This window comes from Microcaecilia unicolor, chromosome 3 (genome assembly GCF_901765095.1).
Source record: "Microcaecilia unicolor chromosome 3, aMicUni1.1, whole genome shotgun sequence".
Classification (NCBI taxonomy): domain Eukaryota; kingdom Metazoa; phylum Chordata; class Amphibia; order Gymnophiona; family Siphonopidae; genus Microcaecilia; species Microcaecilia unicolor.
In genome coordinates, this window is record NC_044033.1 from 421633775 (window position 1) to 421646352 (window position 12578).

Sequence of the window (12578 nt, forward strand, 5' to 3'; positions counted from 1 at the left end):
CTGTAGGTAAGTCAGGTTCAATGGGTATGAGTAGTTGCACATCATCCGCATAGATGTAGAACTGAGTGTCCATTGACCAAATCAGCTCAGCTAGTGGTTTGAGGTAGATATTGAACAGAATAGGTGACAGTATCAATTCTTGTGGTACCCCACAGGTCAGTGTCCATGGTGGTGATGAGTTGCTGCCAAACATTATGGATTGTCGCCTGTCTGATAGGTAGGATCTGAACCAAGCAAGTACTGTTCCATTGATACCTGTTTCTATCAGTCATGCTAGCATAATATCATGATCCACGGTGTCAAAAGCTGCAGAGGAATCAAGCAGTAGTAACATTGAGGCAAATCCCTTGTCTCGGTTTCTGTGAAGATCATCTAGTAGGGATACAAGGACTGTTTCTGTACCATAACCAGGTCTGAATCCAGATTGACATGGAGCTAGCCAGTTTCACTTTTCTAACCAGTAATTAAGTTGAACACAGACTGTTCTATGAGTTTCTCTAGAAACGGGATGTTGGATACTGGCCTGTAATTTTCAAGTTTGGCCTGGTCAAGGTTGTTTTTCTTCAGCAGAGGGTGGACCACTGATCTTTTTAATGCTGTTGGTAGCTACCAATTAGAAAGAGATTTTTCACAATTTTTTGGCGCCTTCTATGAGGCCCATACTTGCCTGCTGCACTATCTTTGATGGGCAGGGATCGAGGGAGCAGGTAGTTGGTCGAAGGTCTCTTAGGATTTTGTCAAGGCTGTCCTCTGTCATTGGGTTAAAAGTGTCCCATCTGTCTTTGTCAGGATGGGGCGAGTTTGTGCACCCCTGGTTGACTGGTTGGGGACTAGGTGGGATTGCCAGTGAATCCTGGCTGAGACTTTTAATTTTGTTGGCAAAGTATTCAGCAAAATCATTGCAATTCAGTTTAGACTGGGCAGGCTGGTTCTGTTGTGGGGGCTGCAGTAGGCTATTTACAATATTGAACAGCTGCTTGGTTGAATTGGCAGCCTGTGCAATGCATTGCAAGAAATACTGTTTTTTGGTTGCTATTAATGCTTGGCGGTACTTTGCCATGTGCTTCCTACAGTTTAGTCTGTCTTCATCTAGGCGAGATTTGCGCCATCTCCTTTCCAGTTTTCATCCTTCGCGTTTAAGGATCCGAAGTTCTGGAGAAAACCAAGGTGAGCGTTTGTGAATGGGGCATAAGACCTTTTTTAGTGGTGCTGTTTTCTCTAAGGTCTTGGCTAAGTGTGTATTCCAGATGTAAACTTGTTCTGACACTGTTGTTGTCTTTTCATCCACATGTGAATAGTCCAAGGCCTCTAGGAGATTCTCAGTGGTCAGCTTTTGTTTTGTCTCTGATCTCCTTCCAAACTCTGGGAGGTGCCATTTGTTTTACGTGGTCACTTATGGAGAATTTAATTAGAAAATGGTCTGACCATGATAGGGGTGTTATTTCAATACTGTTATCCCAGAATTCTGGGATATCCACCCCTTTGTAGAATACCAAGAGGCTCATTTTCAAAGCACTTAGCCTCCCAAAGTTCCATAGAAACCTATGGAACTTAGCTTCCCAAAGTGCTTTGAAAATATGCCTCTATGTCTAGTATGTGACACTTTTCGTGAATTGGAGAATTGATCACCTGTGTAAATCCTAGTGCTGTCACCGTGTCCAAGAAGGCAGCTGTGGTGGTGGTATCTGGGGTTTTGATGTGTAGATTGAATTCTCCCATGATCACCAGCCTAGGGTAATTCAGGATCACTTGAGTAATCAGGTCTAGGAGTTCTTGCACAGATAATGTGTTGTTACGAGGTGCTCTGTAAACCATGAGCAGCCAGATTGGTTTCTCCTCTTCAAGTTGTATTAAAAGAGTTTCAGATTCATGTAGCTGGGGGGTGGATATTCTGCGCAGTTTGATTTTATCCATAACCAAGACTGCTACCCTTCCATCCTGTCTTCCTGGTCTTGGTTGATGTTGGATGTTGAAACCTATTGGGCACAGTTCAGCCAATGGTAAACCCCCACTTTCATCTAGCCAGGTTTCACTTATTCCTAGGATGTCAAGATGCTGTTCATTTATGGCATCATGGATCACCGAGGATTTCTTTGCAGCTGATCTGGCATTCACCAGTCCTATAGTTCCCAAGGGTGGTCTAGGGGTAGTTTTGGTGTGGCAATGAGGTGATCTTTTAAGTACTGTTATGTAGGTGTTTGACCTCTTGCACTTTTGCCTTCTCTTTGGTTTACGGGGGTTATGGTTTCCCCTCCCACACACCACTGGGATACTGGATTGATGTTTGATCCCAATGTACATTTTTTGTGTCAGAAATTAGGCAAAATGTCACTGTATGGCACTGCTGTCCACTCTGTGGAGTTCACAATCTTACTAGTTGGCAAAAGCAGGGTTAAGGCTTTAGATATTCTGAAAGAAGCAGATCTTTTTAAAGTTGTAAATTCAGATCAGGCCTGTGAGATCAAAGGCTTCTAGCAACAGAGGAAAGCAAATGGCTGCACATTTAGCACTACTATATGAATTGCTTTGTAAAGGGGGTTGATGATATTTGCCTTTAGTTTTAAGGAATCTAAATGGCCATTTCTCTCTACTACTACTACTTAACATTTCTAGAGCGCTACTAGGGTTACGCAGCGCTGTACAATTTAACAAAGAGAGACAGTCCCTGCTCAAAGAGCTTACAATCTAATAGACAAGTGAACGGTCGGTCCGATAGGGGCAGTCAAATTGGGGCAGTCTGGATTCACTGAACGGTAAGGGTTAGGTGCCGAACGCAGGTGAATAGTGGAATGCCCCAGAGATCTGTACTGGAACCAGGTGTGCTATTTTACATATTTATAAATGAGTTGGAAATGAGAACAACAATTGAGGTGATTAAGGGGCCTATTTTTACTAATCTGCATTAAGTTCTAGGACACATTTATCCCAATATTCTATATATGGCGCCTAAAGTTGCATGCACAAAATTGACAGTGCGGCCAAATTGCATTCACAACTTAATTGATTAACAAGCCAATCAATGCCAATAATTGGCCACTAACAAGCAATTATCGGCATTAATTAGAATTTATGAGCACAAATTTCTAAGCGTATTCTGTAAAGTGATGCATGTAAATTCTAATGTTTGACTATTTCCACTCCTACCATTGGTGGACTGTGTAGATATCCAAACATATTTTCCCCCCTCCCTCCCCTTACGTACTGGATTTCTGATTGTCTTTCTGAGATGTCCCAATTCCTTGAATATAGATCTGAAAATGCCCCATAGAACATTCAAACACATTAACATTTTCTGATAGTCTTCTCTCAATCTGATCATCCCTTCACGCTTGGTATATTTAAACATTTTGTTCAGATTCACTATATACAACAGAAACAGCTGAATTGTTTATCTAGGAGTATTCAGAAAAACGTGGAGGGGCATAATCGAAAGGGGCGCCTAAGTTTTCCTGAGGACGTCCTCGCAGGACGTCCCGGTGAAGAGGTGGGGAAACCCATATTATCAAAATAAGATGGGCATCCATCTTTCATTTCAATAATACGGTCGGGGACGCTGAAATCGAGAAATTTAGGTTGACCTTAGAGATGGTCGTTCCCGATTTTCGGCGATAATGGAAACCAAGGACGTGCATCTCAGAAATGACCAAATCCAAGCCCTTTGGTCATGGGAGGAGCCAGGATTTGTAGTGCACAGGTCCCCCTGACATGCCAAGACACCAACCGGGCACCCTAGGGGGCACTGCAGTGAACTTCAGAAATTTCTCCCAGGTGCATAGCTCCCTTACCTTGTGTGCTGAGCCCCCCCACCCCCACCCCAAAACCCACTCTCCTTACAACTGTACACCACTACCATAGCCCTTATGGGTGAAGGGGGCATCTACATGTGGGTACAGTGGGTTTGTGGTGGGTTTTGGAGGGCTCATATTTACCACCACAAGTGTAACAGATGGGGGGATGGGCCTGGGTCCACCTGCCTGAAGTGCACTGCACCCACTAAAACTGCTCCAGGGACCTGCATACTGCTGTCATGGAGCTGGGTATGATATTTGAGGCTGGCATAGAGGCTGAAAAAAATATTTTTTAATTTTTTTGAGGGTGGGAGGGCGTTAGTGACCAATGGGGGAGTAAGGGGAGGTCATTCCCGATTCCCTCCAGTGGTCATCTGGTCATTTAGGGCACATTTTTGTGACCTGGTCATAAGAAAAAAAGGACCAGGTAGAGTCGTCCAAGTGTTCATCAGGTACGCCCTTCTTTTTTCCATTATGGGTCAAGGACGCCCTTGTGTTAGGCACACCCCAGTCCCGCCTTTGCTACGCCTCTAACACGCCCCTGTGAACTTTGATCATCCCTGTGACGAAAAGCAGTTGAGGACGCCCAAAATCGGCTTTCCATTATGCCAATTTGGGCGACCCTGTGAGAAGGATGTCCATCTTGCGATTTGTGTCGAAAGATGGGCACCCTTCTCTTTTAAAAATAAACCTGATAGCTATTGTGATTGGAAAAAGGTAGGCTCTATGGGCCTTGCCAAGGTATTATTTGGAAACAGCTATGACAAAATGCATGAAGACTTACGCAGTCAAAGCTTTTTGGTTTTTTATTCTTAATAACTTTTTGAATATTTCTATCATTATTCTTTCATATTGAGCGCATAGACTACACTGTTTAGGTCAATAAAACAAACTCCTTCTTTAATGGATTATGAACTGTATTTTTAGACCACATACGGTGAAAGAAAAGGGTCTGAACAATTTTACAAACCACTGTAGATCCATTAGAATTCTCATCATATTCTAGTCTGCCAGATGGAAGTGCAGTAATATGAAGTTGTAACAAATTGGAAGTACACCCACAATGTTTGAGGTATAAATAATACATTGTTACAAACCAAATGAAACAAAGGACAACCAAAAACAAAGGTAGAGGAGGGATTGTAAGTAAGAAAACACCAGCTAGCATTTTTAGAATGAGAAAAAAAAAAACACTTTCAAAAAGGCAAGTGTCACTCCTCTATCATGGAAAAGCAGAACTTACCTTGTAAGCACATCAATTGTATGACAATTTTATAAAATGTGTTAAACATTATGGGAACTGTATTTGTTTTCGTTTTTTCCAATTTGTAGTTGCGATTACAAGAAAAAAAAATCACAGACATGAATAGGACTATGTGAGAGTGACAGCTAGCTGAACTACATATACACCTGCATGAGACTTCCCAGAAGTGCATAAACAACTTGGCTGACCCAGATCCATGGGTGGAGGTGGGAGTATAAATGCACCATCCTCCTCCTGTACAGGCTGAATTTCTTGTCTTGATGAATGGATACATATTTTTAATGCTACAAAATAAAGAATAATGTATTTGGGCTGCAAAACACTGAGGAAATGGTAGAGTTTAGGGGGTGAAGAACTTTTGTGCACAAAAGAGAAGCAGGACTTGGATATGACCATATATGATGATCGTAAGGTGGCCAAACAGGCAGAAAGGTCAATGGTGATGGCTAGAAGGATGCTTGGGTGCACAGGGAAAGGAATGGTCAGCAGGAAAAAGGAGATTATGATGCCCCTGTATAAGATTCTTGTAAGACTTCATTTTGCGGCAGTGGCAGCCCAAAGAAGAGGAGGGAGGCAGGCTGCGTCCCTCCTCCAACTAAAGGTAGGGGGACCGGGAGGGGGCTAGGAGGCCGGGAGGGGGTTGTCCTAACACTAGACCACCTGGGACTGCTCGGACAACGCTGGGGGGGGAGTTGGGGTGGGCTGGAGGTCCGCCGGACCTCCAGCCCCCCCATCGCTCACTGGGTGGCTGGGTGGGAGGGGCTTTTGCCGCGACCACCATGGACCAGTTTCGGGGGGTTTGGGGGGGGGGGCTGGAGACCCACCGGATCTCCAGCCCTCCCTGAACCTGGGGGGAGAGATTGTTGGGGGGACCGGAGGTCCACCGGAGCTCCAGCCCCCTGTTGGCAGGTTTGCTTTGGTGGAGGAACGGGGGCCTTCCAGCATGCAACTGAATGCTGGACAGGGTTCACCATTCCTCCCCAATGATCGGCAAACCCTAACGCCAGCTCGGAGCTGGTGTAGGGTTTGCCACGGCCAACGACCCAATCTTTGGTGCGCTGGTCACTGATCATTGGGGATGAATGCGCTTTGCCCTGTTTAGCATACATGTGCATGCTACTTGTGCAAAAAACCCTCAAGCGCGTTGTTTCACGCGCTCGAGGGCTCTAATCATGGGGCGGTAGCAAACGCCGGTGCTAGTATGGCGCTAATAGCCTCTAGCGCCGGCGTTTGCTTTTGATCATGAGGGCAGTGGCGTAGCCAAGGGTGGGCCCAGGCCCACCCACTTTGGGCTCAGGCCCACCCAGTAGCAGCACACCTATGAAGTGTCTGTCAGGGATCCCCAAGCCCCAAGAGTCGAAAATACCCAACAACTGGCCTTCCTGCATACCAGCCTTCCCTCTGCTGCATTCCCGCCTATGCAGAAACAGGAAGTTGCATCAGAGGGAAGGCTGTGGGGCCAACATGAGCACTGTGTATTAGTCACTGCTCGCTGCCAGTGAAAATCTGCTATTTAAAAGGTATGGGGGGAGGGGGATGTTTGAGAGACCATATGGCATGCAGGCGAGAGAGGGAGAGACCACATCACTTGTGGGACACGACGGAGGTCTTTTGCCCACCCATCTTGGGCCCAGGCCCACCCAAAATTTGGTGTCTGGCTACGCCCCTGCATGAGGGTATTAGCCAGCAAACACCTAGACTGAATATCAGCACCAAGGCTGCTGCAAGAGTATCAGGCACCCTAGGCAAATCTTTAGCTTTATGCCACACCCAAATAAATTTAGGCTCCCTTGTGCTCCACCAAAACAATTATATGTAAATAGGAAATTTGCAGGGCCAACCTAACCATCAGACAAGACTAGGAAGCTGCCAAGGGCAGCAGCTTCTGGGGAGTGCCAAAACAACTGCAGTCAAAGCAAAACAGGTCCTGATTCCTGACAGCCAGCACACTAAAAACAAACACACACACACACACAAATAAACAAGATATACTTTTACTAGTAGGGAGAGTGGACATTTTCAAATAAATCATTTACCCTGGTTGCTCTGGAAGGAGTGGTGCTGGGGTGATCACTAGTGCCTTGAAGGGGGACATCTGACATCCTTGCATTGGTCCTGGCTATTTGAAAACTACTCCCCCTCCCTTTGCTGGTTAAATTACATCCTGTTGTTTCTTTCAGTTTCTTTGGCTCTCAAGACCTATTGTTTTACTGTTACTGCAGATGTTCTTTGGCATTCCTCTCACCCCACCCTGAAGATGCTGCCCTAGGTGATTGCCTATTCCTGCCTAATAGCTGGTCTGGCCCTGGTCAGGATTTGTGGGGTAGGAGAGCTGCAGTGGCAATAAGCTCATGTGAAAATATATGAAAACCACTGTACAGAATGATATCCAAACACCCTTCATCATAAGAAATATGTTGCAGAGTGGTTCAGTGTGGTCTATAGCCACATTGCGTATTAGCTAAGGAGCAACAGAGGAATTCATATATGCAAAAAGAACAGATAGACACAGATTTAGGTACAACCAGCAAATAAGGCACAGGCACTAAAACGGCAGAAGATGGTATGACAGGTTAGAGAAGTGGACATGTCCTGTGCTGAGTGATTTGTTTGGTTTCTGTGTAACTGGGTGTTGGTGATACCTGTGGGTGAATGGAGAGGCAGCAAGTGCACTGTGGGTGCAGCCTAGCACCGCCCTGTGCAAAAATAGTGAAGTTACCTACCTGTAATGGGGGTTCTCCATGGACAGCAGGATAAGTCAGCCACACACTGGTGACATCATCCGACGAGCTGGAAACGGATTCTGTTCTCCCAGAGCTCAAAGGAACCTTTTGAGCAGGTCCCTCTGAGTACGTGCAATGTGTACTATATATATATCCCTGCTTGAGCGTCTTGCCTCAGGTGTATCCAGCTATGTTGCATGGCATCATCCGTAGGGGAGGAGGGGGGGGGGGGGTATGTGTGGCTGACTTATCCTGCTGTCCACGGAGAACCCCCCTTACAGGTAAGTAACTTCACTTTCTCCATGGACAAGCAGGATGAGTCAGCCACACACTGGTGACTCCCCAGCTGTGGGCCGATAAGAGTCAGGTGTGTCCCCTTAAGAGGTTTTGTTCGAGTGCCCGCTGTGCTGCTGAGGTGGATGAGGCTGCATGAAAAAGCATAATAAGAGACCACCAGGTTAGGTTTGAGGTTTTTTTTTTTTTTTTTTTTTTTTGCAATTCAATTTAACTGTTTAACATAAAGGAGGCAGTCTTAACAACAGTTTAACTGTGAACCTTAAACAAAAAAGGTTTTCTTTTTCTTTTTTTTTTAACAGTTTAACATTCAATTCTGCATGAGAATGAGTAGCAGGTGAATCTGGTAAACAGATAGGTCTAACAGTGAGAGTCTGATATAGGTCTAACAGTGAGAGTCTGTCCCAGAGGTGTAAGAGTCTGTCTTACAGGTGTGAATCCTCTTGCCTTCAGGCTGTATTGCGGCTGCTGCAGTTTGGAGGACAGTGAGGTCGAACTTGGTGGTTTGTAGAGGCCTGTCGAGGCAGTAATGCCGTGTGAAGGTATGAACAGAAGACCAGGTCGCAACACGACAGACGTCCTTCACCGAGGTAGAGTGAAGGTTGGCCAGTAAGGTGGCCATGGCCCGCAATTGGTGCACCGAGGCCTTGTCATGGAGGATTAGGCCCTCTTTCTCGTAGCAGAAGGCTATGCAGTTTGATATCCAGGCTGAGAGGGTGTGTTTACCCACAGGGGCACATGTCCTGTTGTTGTCAAAGGAGATAAAGAGCTGGGAGGCTTTTCGCTGTGGTTCTGTGCGTTGGAGGTAGAGGCGCAAGGTTCGGGTGCAGTCCAAGGTGTGGAGGAGGCGTTCCTCTTGGCTGTTGTGTGGTTCTGGATAGAATGAGGGGAGCACAATTGCATGGTTGATGTGGAAAGGTGAGACCACTTTGAGCAAGAATTTTGGATGAGTTTGGAGAATTGCGTGGTCATGAAGGAGTTATGTGTATGGTGGGTAAGTCATGAGGGCTTGGAGTTCGCTGATGCATCGGGCAGACATTATAGCAATGAGGAATAGTGTCTTCCAAGTGAGGAATTTGTTCTCTGCCTTTTCAAGTGGTTTGAAGGGAGGTAGCATGAGGCGGCGTAGGACAATATTCAAGTCCCATGCTGGAGGCGGCCGTCTTACGGGAGGATAAAGGTTTCGTAGTCCCTTCATGAACCTAGTCACCAGGTGCTGAGAGGACAGCGGTTCACTGTCCAGTCTGTCACTGAAGGCTGAGATGGAGCGGACATGGACTCTGATGGAAGTTGTGCGGAGGCCCGTCTGCGAAAGGCTAAGCAAGTATTGCAGGACATCTGGGAGATGGCATGAGAAGGGATCTAGGTGAGCCTTGTTGCACCATGCTCAGAATCTCTTCCACTTGAGGGTGTAGGATTTCCTGGTGGAGGGTCGTCTGGTCGCTAGTAGGACGTCCATGACTTCTGGGGAAATATGGAGAGGAGCTAATGTTAGCCTTTCAATATCCATGCTACTAGTGCCAGCATATTGAGGATGGGGTGTAGCATGGCCCCTTGTTTTGTGTGATGAGATCCAGTCAGCGTGGGAGGCGCATTGGCTGTGTTGCTGCCAGGCATTGTAAGAAAGGGAACCACACTTGTCTTGGCCAGTACGGCATGATGAGAATGATGGTGGCCTTGTCTTGGATGATTTTCAGGAATGTCTTTTGGAAGAGTGGGGTTGGAGGATAACCATATAGAAGGTGCTGTCCCCAGTGGATCGAGAAGGCGTTGTAGCTCAGTCTGAGCGGTGAAGGTCGTTTTGAACAAAAAAGTCTGGACTTTGCATTGTCTTCACTGGCGAAGAGGTCTATTAGTGGTGATCCCCACTTGAGGAAAGGTTGTTGTGTGACCTGCGGATGGAGAGTCCATTCATCAGGGTCCAGCTTCCGGCTGAGGCTGTCAGCCAGCATGTTGTGGAGTCCCGGTAGGTATGAAGCTTGTAGGAGGCAGTGTCTGGAGAGGGCGAATGTCCAAATCCGGTATGCCTCCTTGCACATGGGAAGGGAGCATGTGCCCCCTTGCTTGTTTATATAGAACATGGTCACCCGGTTCTCGGTCTGGACCAGGAGGTTCTTGTTGGAGATCCATGAGGCGAATGCTCGGAGTGCGTTTCCAATGGCCCTGAGCTCAAGGAAGTTGATGTGGTAGCGTGATTCGGAGGGAGACCATGGGCCCTGTGTTTGTAGGTGGAGGAGATGGGCTCCCCACCCCAGCTTGGAGGCATCCGTGATGAGTGTGAGCTGGTATTGCCTTTGCTGGAGAGGTCTCCCTCTGTAAAGGTTTTGGTGGTCCTGCCACCATATGAGAGACCTATAGGCGGCCTGGGTGATGGTGATTTTTTGGGAGAGAGGTCGGGTGTGCTGGTTCCATCTCTTCCGGAGGTACCACTGGAGCGGCCGCATTTGTAACTTGGCAAAAAACACAACGTGGATGGATGCGGCAAAATGTCCTAGGAGTTGTAGGAGGGTCTGTGCTGGAACTCTTCTCGTTCATATGATGTGTCGTATCAGGCGTAATATAGCTTGTCCCCTGGGAAGGGGCAAGAAGGCCATGCAGCATTTGGTGCGGATTTGGGCCCCAATGAAATCCAGTGTTTGAGTGGACTGCAGGTGTGACTTTGTCTCGTTGATCAGGAAGCCCAGTGACTGGAGTAGGGTTACTGTGGATGTGATTGCCTTGTTGGTCTCTAGGGGTAATGGCCTGATGAGTAGCCAGTCGTCAAGGTAGGGGAAGACACACACCCTTTCTTTGCGCAGGTATGCTGCCGCCACTGCAACACATTTTGTGAAAACTCTTGGTGCTAAGGAGAGTCCGAATGGTAGGGCTCAGTACTGGAAGTGGTGGCCCAGTACTTCGAAGCATAGGAATTTCCTGTGTGCTTTGTGGATTGGGATGTGGTTGTACGCATCGTGGAGGTCTAGAGCGGCTAACCAATCACTTTTATGGATCAGTGGGAGGATGGTGCCTAACGAGGGCATCCTCAACTTCTCTTTTATGATGTACCTGTTGAGATGTCGGAGGTCTAGGATGGGTCTGAATCCTCCAGACTTCTTAGGAATGAGAAAGTAGTGGGAGTAGAACCCTTGGTTGAGTTTTTTTGTTACATTTGTACCCCACGCTTTTCCCACTCATGGCAGGCTCAATGCGGCTTACATGGGGCAATGGAGGGTTAAGTGACTTGCCCAGAGTCACAAGGAGCTGCCTGTGCCTGAGGTGGGAATCAAACTCAGTTCCTCAGTTCCCCAGGACCAAAGTCCACCACCCTAACCACTAGGCCACTCCTCTGGGGGACAGGCTCTATAGCTCCCGATTGGAGGAGGGTCTGGAGTTCCTCGTGAATGAGGAGGGTAAGGTGCTCTAGAGTTGTATCTCTGGGTGGGGATCGGTTTGGAGGCATAGTAACATAGTAGATGACGGCAGAAAAAGACCTGCACAGTCCATCCAGTCTGCCCAACAAGATAACTCATATTTGCTGCTTTTTGTGTATACCCTACTTTGATTTGTACCTATGCTCTTCAGGGCACAGACCGTATAAGTCTGCCCCGCACTATCCCCGCCTACCAACCACCAGCCCCACCTCCCAACCACCGGCTCTGGCACAGGCACAGACCGTATAAGTCTGCCCAGCACTATCCTCACCTCCCCAGCCCTGCCTCCCAACCCCGGCTCTGGCACAGACCGTACAAGTCTGTCCAGCACTATCCCCGCCTCCCAACCACCAGTCCCGCTTCCCACCACCGGCTCTGGCACAGACCGTATAAGTCTGCCCAGCCCTATCCCCGCCTCCCGATCTTGACTAAGCTCCTGAGGATCCATTCCTTTGGCACAGGATTCCTTTATGCTTATCCCACGCATGTTTGAATTCCGTTACCGTTTTCATTTCCACCACCTCCCGCGGGAGGGCATTCCAAGCATCCACTACTCTCTCCGTGAAAAAATACTTCCTGACATTTTTCTTGAGTCTGCCCCCCTTCAATCTCATTTCATGTCCTCTCGTTCTACCACCTTCCCATCTCCGGAAAAGATTCGTTTGCGGATTAATACCTTTCAAATATTTGAACGTCTGTATCATATCACCCCTGTTTCTCCTTTCCTCCAGAGTATACATGTTTAGTTCAGCAAGTCTCTCCTCATACGTCTTGTAACGCAAATCTCATACCATTCTCGTAGCTTTTCTTTGCACCGCTTCAATTCTTTTTACATCCTTAACAAGATACAGCCTCCAAAACTGAACACAATACTCCAGGTGGGGCCTCACCAACGACTTATACAGGGGCATCAACACCCCCTTTCTTCTGCTGGTCACACCTCTCTTTATACAGCCTAACAACCTTCTAGCTACTGCCACCGCCTTGTCACAATGTTTCGTCGCCTTCAAATCCTCAGATACTATCACCCCAAGATCCCTCTTTCCGCCCGTATCTATCAGACTCTCCCCGCCTAACACATACGTCTCCCGTGGATTTC